At 48.9% G+C, this 7,283-nt stretch overlaps 1 long non-coding RNA gene across 1 annotated transcript; it reads left to right on the top strand.

Moving 5' to 3' along the window:
- The first annotated feature begins 1,376 nt into the window (after nt 1–1,376).
- LOC120324656 lies at nt 1,377–5,378 on the top strand. Its single transcript, XR_005566142.1, has 4 exons — nt 1,377–1,558; nt 2,278–2,676; nt 3,526–3,699; nt 5,167–5,378. It is a non-coding gene; the product is annotated as an uncharacterized LOC120324656 (long non-coding RNA).
- The last annotated feature ends 1,905 nt before the right edge of the window (nt 5,379–7,283 follow it).

Genomic DNA, 7,283 nt, shown 5'->3' on the forward strand with positions numbered 1-7,283 from the left:
CCCAGGCAGCCCCTCTCCATGTTTCCAGAGACAATCCTCCCTCTGGAGTCAAGCCAATGACAAAAGTGATGTGAGTATCCTCATTGCCTTCACCTTCATCCTTCCTGCTCCTTTTTCACCTTTTCTAGCCGCTCACAGTCTGTGTTCCCTGAGCACCTCTCCCTCCTTCACACAGTTCTTGAGTCAGCCTGAAGTCTGCAAGAGGCAGGTACTGTCTTCACATAAAACAAACTCTGCTGGTGGTCATGCCACCCTGCCATGCTCTGGGTAAACCTCTCAGCTTTCTTTGGAGATCCCAATCCTACCAGACCCACAGTCTTGAGAGAGTCAAAGCCAAACCAGAGGGATGGATGCAGCAGAGGGGGCTGAGCCTGAGCCAGGGGAAGTACCTGCCAGGGAGCTCCAAGAGCAGGGCAGATGCTGCACCTCCTTTTTTTCTAATATTTTCCCTGATTGTTTTTATCAGATATAGACCCCGGGTTTTCCCAAAGAGGGACCTGTTGAGCTGCCTCTGGTATGGGGGGCAGCAGACCCTCCATGTCCTGACAGCTTATCTCCCACCCTGGCACTGGACCTCTGCCAATAGGGTCCTGAGCTGGTTGGAAACAACATCTGATTTTCCTGGGTTTTCCCTGCTGGAGCAGGATACCCCTCCACGCCAGTGCTGTGTGTGCTGCTGCTCTGAGGGGGAGAAAGCTTCCCACCACTGCTGGCATCCAGACCTTAGTCTTTGGGATTAGGCCTCCTGCTGATCCTCCTGTGAGCACAGGATGAGCTGCAGCCTTGAAGAAAAGGTCTGTAGAAAGCGTGGCTTCCTCAACACTCCTCCCAGCTCCTTGGAACGCCACAAGACTGGGCGCAGACTCAAATTTCAGTGTGTGCTCACTCTGCTTCTCCTCTGCTGCCTTTATGGAGGTGCTCCTGCTGTGCACCCACAGATGCTGGATGGAGCAGGATGGAGCTCTTGGTGTTTGGAACCCCCATGGGCATTTACTGCTGGAAGCTTCTGAGAGCCGTGAGGAGGTGGGAGTGGAAGTTCAATAGTTGCAGGAGTTTTACTGTTCAAAGCCTGCAATGGCTTCCAGACTTAAGTATGTTTTTGTCTTCTCTTTTCTCTTTGTTGAAATGAAGGAGCCATTAGGGATGGTCTGGAATATGGCAGACACATGTTTGTGTAGTGTTACCATTTATATGGCAGCAGGCTGGGCTGGAAAGCTGATCATCATCTTCTAAGAAAATAAGTTATGTCTGCTGCTTGTGCTCATCTCAGAACTTTTTTTGAAGCCTCTTAAGTTTTGGACATAGTTTTCAACTACCAAAACCTCTAATGTTTTGGGGTTTTTTAAGAGTTTATAAATTTAAAACCTCAACAGCTCAACAAGGAAACACCTGCTAAGAGTTGAAAGCAAGTGGATCTCCTGTAAAAGGCTGGCACTGGAGCTGCCATGAGATGGCACTGTGACATCAGGCATGGAGCTGAGCCGCTCCATCCCGCGTGGTGTGCGGGGAAGCACCCTCCTGGAGGGAGAAAAAATGCCAAGGAAGAGAAAGGACTTATGTAAGGATAATTCTGCTATTAGTCAGGGGGATCTGTCATGGAGCCGTGTCTGGACTGGACTTTTCCTGCTTACACAAAGCACATAATGCTGTAGGAATTCATGTATAAACAGTGCAAATAAGAGGGGAGGGTGGCTAAATTATGAAGAGCACTAAGGAAATAGATTTTCTTCAACTGTTGATGAAAAATTCATAGTCTTTGATTTCTGGGGCATTTCTGAACATAACTGCAAGTTAAAAATAGTCAGGGTATAACTTTCTTTGAGCACACAAAGTTTAAAGCAAGTTGTAGGAACAGGGAGAAGCTGTCATGGCTGGGCAGATTTGCAGCTGGAGTGGAGCTGGCAGTGCTGCCCTGGTGTTGCTCCTTGGGGATGGGATGGGATCTCTTCCCAGGGCTCTGCACTCCTGGTATGACATAGAAAAAGCACTTTATGTCCACAGTGGGGCAAAGCAGCACATCCCACACAAAGTGCCAGCTAACACCGTTGTGTTGGTGACATCTCTGACACTGTAAATACAACACTCTTGAAAAAAACTCTTGCCAATCATTTTGCACAAAAAGAGGCAGAAAGGGTGGGGTAGAGCACACTACAACTTCTAATTAATTGTAATTAGAAATACTAAACCACGGAGGGAACTTCTATATGCTGCAAGTGGCTTCTCCCCTCTCTTGAGCTAAATGGAATAGCTGCCTTTCTCTCTTTTCTCCTCACCTAGAAATGAGCTGGTTTTGATGTTAAGACAGGGCCTTGTGTGGATCTGACTCTTGGAAAGTAAACAGCAGCATATCAAATGCATCTCTGCACTCAGAAGGTAAGAGTGGGATGAGTCTCCTACAGTACTGACAAGGTCAGGAATAATTCTGGAAGAAACCAGCAAAACCCATACAGGTGAGTGTGCTGGGGGTAGTGATGCCCTTTTCCTGCCACACAGCACGAGGAGGGCTTCATAACTGGGTTAGCTGCTGGTGTTAATTACCCTCTGTGCTGCCCAGCACAGGTGTCCCTGAACCTCACACAGCATGGCTGTGCCACCCAAAACATCTGCCAAGGGGTGCTCACACAAACCACCCTAAGGACCTGCGTTCCCTGGGCTCCAGAGAGGAAAAGTGCTTTGGTAAGGAGTAGTCTGGTACTGGGGCCAGCTTGTCAGCAGAGAAGCTATTTCATGGCTGTAAGAGGTTGCAGAAATGCACCTGAGCTCAGAGACTTCGCTGCTGCCACCGCTGATTGATTGAGGTCTGCTTTTCCCAGGCACTGTGACCTGGGTTATCCCTGCCCGTTACATAAAATACAACAAACAAAAGCAGCCTCTTGTACTTGACCCACATTTCTCCGAAGTCCCTTTTCCTTCCCTTTCTTTTACTCCCCACCAATACCTGCATTTCACTGTAGCCAAAGAGCAGAGACAGGACATCTCTCCTTTCCATGCCACTCTGAGCCCAGCAGGCAGCCACCCCTCCCAGCATTGCTCCCTATGCAGTATGTTAGAGTTGGGCTTTTTTTTCTCCAAAGGCACAAAACTTAGTTTTTAAGGGTGTTTTTCTGAATGGGTCTTTGGGGAGTAACTACTGTTTATGCTACTTCAAAGAAGTCCCCAGCACACTTAGCTATACCCTCAGAGGACTGTGCCTGTTAGGAAAATATGCTGGCTTAAGCATCCTGTAAGTAATACAGACTTTGAGTGATGATACTTAGTGCAAATGGGCCAACGATCACATGTCTGAGCCTCCTAAAGCCATTCAGGAGATTTTTGCACCAATTGCAGCCTATTCATCAAAATAAGATGCCAATAAGTAAAGCATTACAACGCTTTCAGAGGGGAGTGTGCAGAGGAAAGTAGGGAAATTCTGCCCCCAAATGGATATTCAATCTTATGACAAGGATTGTGTATTAAAGGGGAATGCCTTGGCTCCTGGCCATACGGCAATCCTAGAAATAATGCTTTATCTCCATTATCTTTCAGCTGCTTTCCTGCCTCCGTTGCACGTTGGACGTCGGAACATCGTTACTCACGGCCGGCTCGTCAGGATCTATTTCACTCGATTGTCCTCTAAAAATGGTGTGCAGGATGCTTCAAGAACCAACCTGGGGCTGCAAGGGCTGAGGGAACACTGGGATGTCTGAATTTACCTTTAAGGTTGTTGCCTTGGATGTTTGTATTCAGGGATAATAAGGAGCAGGATGAGAGAAGCCAAAGGTGTGCATCAGGAGTACCTCCTACTTGCATGGCTGTGAGCAGCATCATCCAGCCCAGTCCTTCCTGGGATATGCTGGAGCTGTGCAGTGCTCTGATGAATGGATTAGCTATTTCTCCCCTCCTTTCCATCCAAGCCTCCAGCCATGGTCCTGGCCTGGGCTTGCGGTGTTTGCTTGTGCAGTGCACCCTGAAGGGTCTGCTGGGGCTGCCCGATGCTGCAGGGAGCTGAGGGTGTCGCTGAGGGTGTCACTGAGGGTGAGGGGACCCACAGCTCAGACCTGTTACAGCCAACCAATAGTAAATCATTTTTGAGAGAGCAGTTTTTTTGCTGTCTACATCTTGAGCTCCTGAGTACAAGTCTTCCAGCTTTTTCTTCATGATTCCAAGGATGCAGCAGGTACTCCTCCTATTTTCACCACCTCCTTGAGTATTTTTAAGGTGAAGCCAAGAGCCTTGGCTGTCTGACCCCAGGACATGTGCTTTAGGGAGCCAGTTCCCTGCAGTGAAGCCTGCAGGAGCTGGAAGCACTGTGGTGGTAAGTCATGGAGTTGGGATTCACCTTTGGGGAGCAATTGCTGCAGGCAAGAGACCTCTGGCTTCACAGCTGAACTGCCCACAGGTACCTGGCAACAGAGCTCCAGAAGTTAGCATGGCCATTTTTGGCTGCTGTAGTCATTCCATTGAGGAGCTTATCCTGCTGTTCAAAGGACAGGTTTTGAAGGGCCACCAAGAGGATACGTCTGTCATGGTGGGGGGCCTGGGCACCATTAGGTGCCAATGGCAGGGAGATGTCATGCAGCCTGTGATTGCAGGGATGTGTGGGGGACACCAAAAAAAGCCCACAAGGCTTTTGGGTGGGAGGGCAGGAGTACAGGGAAGCTCTTCCCTGCTCCAGACTGCTTCCATCCCAGTCAGCCCTGTCCCTGCTGCATTGCACCCAGCCGGTGTGTATGGGTTTGTGTTTAAACCATTACAAATGCAAATCATCCTTCTCAATTACAAAAGCCTGTTCGAACTGGCATCTTTGAAGGAAACTCTGAAAGAGCTCCTGGCAGGGCTCTTCTTCAAATATTTGGAAGCTTTGCTAAGTCTCCTGTAACAAAGACAGGCACAACCTCCTGCTCCTCACCACCCTCCCTCCCACAAAGCCAAGTGCTCTGCCAGTGAGTGCACATCAAGAGACTGTCACTGCTTGAACGGTGACTGGGTGACATGAGGGGTGGCAATGGATGGAGATGCCACCTGGGACAAGAGCAAGGCTGGGCCTGATCCACTCTCACAGCGCTTCTGCGGAGCAGCACCTTGGGAAACATCTTCCTTGCTTCAGCACCTGAGTTTCCCTCCTGCTTTTCCTCCTTTTGCCCTGCTGCAGTGGCCTAAACTTTTTATCCATATTTTCTACCGCAGCCACTCTCAGGTAGCTAACTCTGCAGTGAAGATGCCCCAGGGCAATGAGCTGTGGTCCTGCTGTCCCCATCGATGACGGCGGCCACGCACTTGTGCCGGAAGGATGAATGTGATGCATTTGGAGAGCACATCACCCCGCTGGATTGGAGCAGGTGGAAGTGAAATGAGTGGTTAAATAAATACGGTGGCCGCCTGCACACAATGTGACAGTACTTCCAGAACAATGGAACGTCCTATTTCAGATTTGATATCTCCTGTCAATTGAGATTGAAGGTATCGATCAGGTTGATTGCTGGGGACAAACAGAAAGTGGAAGGGTAATTGACTGTCATGTCCCTCATTGATTCGGGCACCACAGTTCACAGCAGCCAACAGTATTTGCAAGCACTTTGCAGCATCTCCTTTAACAAAGAAATACAGACTTTAAGTAACAAAGTGACTTATGTGCACTGCCACTTAGAGGGTGGGTGAGGACATTCTTAGCCAACATGTCCTGGATTAACCAAACTGAAAGGTGTCACCAGGCATGCTGGGGCAGGAAAGCATGGATTTCTGTTTGCAGGTGAGTCACTGTGAGCCCACATGGTGCTGTGGGACCATCCCACTCCTTGGTGCTTGGCTGTAGCAGATATTAACAGAGGGCCTCCGAGACAGCAAAGGCACTGCACACGGGCCACGGGCCAGGAGAGTATAACCTCCTCTCTCTAGGTTGTTTGAAATGTTAAAGCAACAAATATTTTATGGCATGTGTTCTACTAGGGCTCGCTAGCAGCTGATCCAGAAAAAGTGTCCTGGGAGAGGAGCAAACTGGGAAACATCCCAAGTTGCTGCAATCAAATCCACAAAAAGCTCATATAAAAATTTTACATATAATCAGAAGGATGGAAAAATTACCTTATTCCCTGCTGTGCACTTCAGATTAATATAGCCAAACATTATTCAATCCTAATACTTATGGTGACCATGAAACCTCTTCCTGTACTTACTGGAAACAGCCAGATAAAATGGCTTTTCTTCTGGAGGATATGTGTCTGCTATTGGTTTTTAACAATCTGTTCTACCTGACATTTCTGCTCCTCACTGGCAAGCTCTTTTGGGTAGGGACTTCTCCCTGTGAGCAGAGGTCCAGTGAAATGAATGGGATTTAGTTGTTCAATGAGATTCCAGTGTCTAAATACCTTAGTGAACCTGACTGTGAAGTGGGTACAGGGATGAAGGTCCCACTCCTGGCTCCACAAAACCCAGAACTGGTTGCATTCCAATCATGGCTAAAGCAAAGCAGACTGTAGAGTGCCAGGTTACCATACATGCTGGTTTCCCCAGGCATTTCCCACCTGACCATTGTGTACGGGCCCATTTGGAGGCTTTTGTGTGTTTGTCTCAGATTTCCCAATGTCTGGCAGCCTGTTGGGAGCTGCCAGATGTCCAGAGACGCTGACCTCGCCTGCTAAGCATGCACGAGCTCTTCCACTGCAGGCTCAAAGCAAGCCCAGTGCCTCCAGCACCACGGGGCTGGCCATGCACGTGGTGTCTGGTCCTTTGAAGGGTGTGTAGGAAGCCCAGGAGGTGCCAAGGATTCTGCCTACAACCTGTCTCAGCAGTACAGCCAGCTTCAGTCAGTGTGATGCATCCTCAAGTCCTTGTCCTGGTGCACAGCACTATTTGTTCAAGTCATTTTAGTTTCAGGAGCAATATATGGGTGGGAAAATACATGCCAGAAGAAGCCAATGGATTTTGTGGAAGTACATAAAGCATGGAGGCCGCTCCAATGGATCTGCGTTGGTGTGTAGCCTCTGTTCCTTGAGCATGTGCTCTAAGCCCCAAAGCTGGCTTCTTGCTTACAAATGGGACTTAATGAGCTGCCCTTGGCTTTACCCAGATTTCTCATTTATTTCCTTCTCAGCTTTCAGGTGGTCAAACCCTATTTCAGTGAGTTTTGGGCACTTCTCACCCACCGCCGCTGCTCAGCTGAGCCGAGATGTTCCTCGCCTTGGGTTTTGAGCTGTTAAACTGCTCAGCCCAACCTGCTTTTGGTTTGCTTTGTCTTGACTTTGGTGCTGCTGGTGAACCGAAACACCCATCGCTCGTGTCATGGGCCGTGGGCAGGGCTGAGTGGG

The sequence above is a fragment of the Pipra filicauda genome, unplaced genomic scaffold (genome assembly GCF_003945595.2).
Source record: "Pipra filicauda isolate LSUMZ 115617 unplaced genomic scaffold, ASM394559v2 scaffold63_size3267554_pilon, whole genome shotgun sequence".
Taxonomy (NCBI): domain Eukaryota; kingdom Metazoa; phylum Chordata; class Aves; order Passeriformes; family Pipridae; genus Pipra; species Pipra filicauda.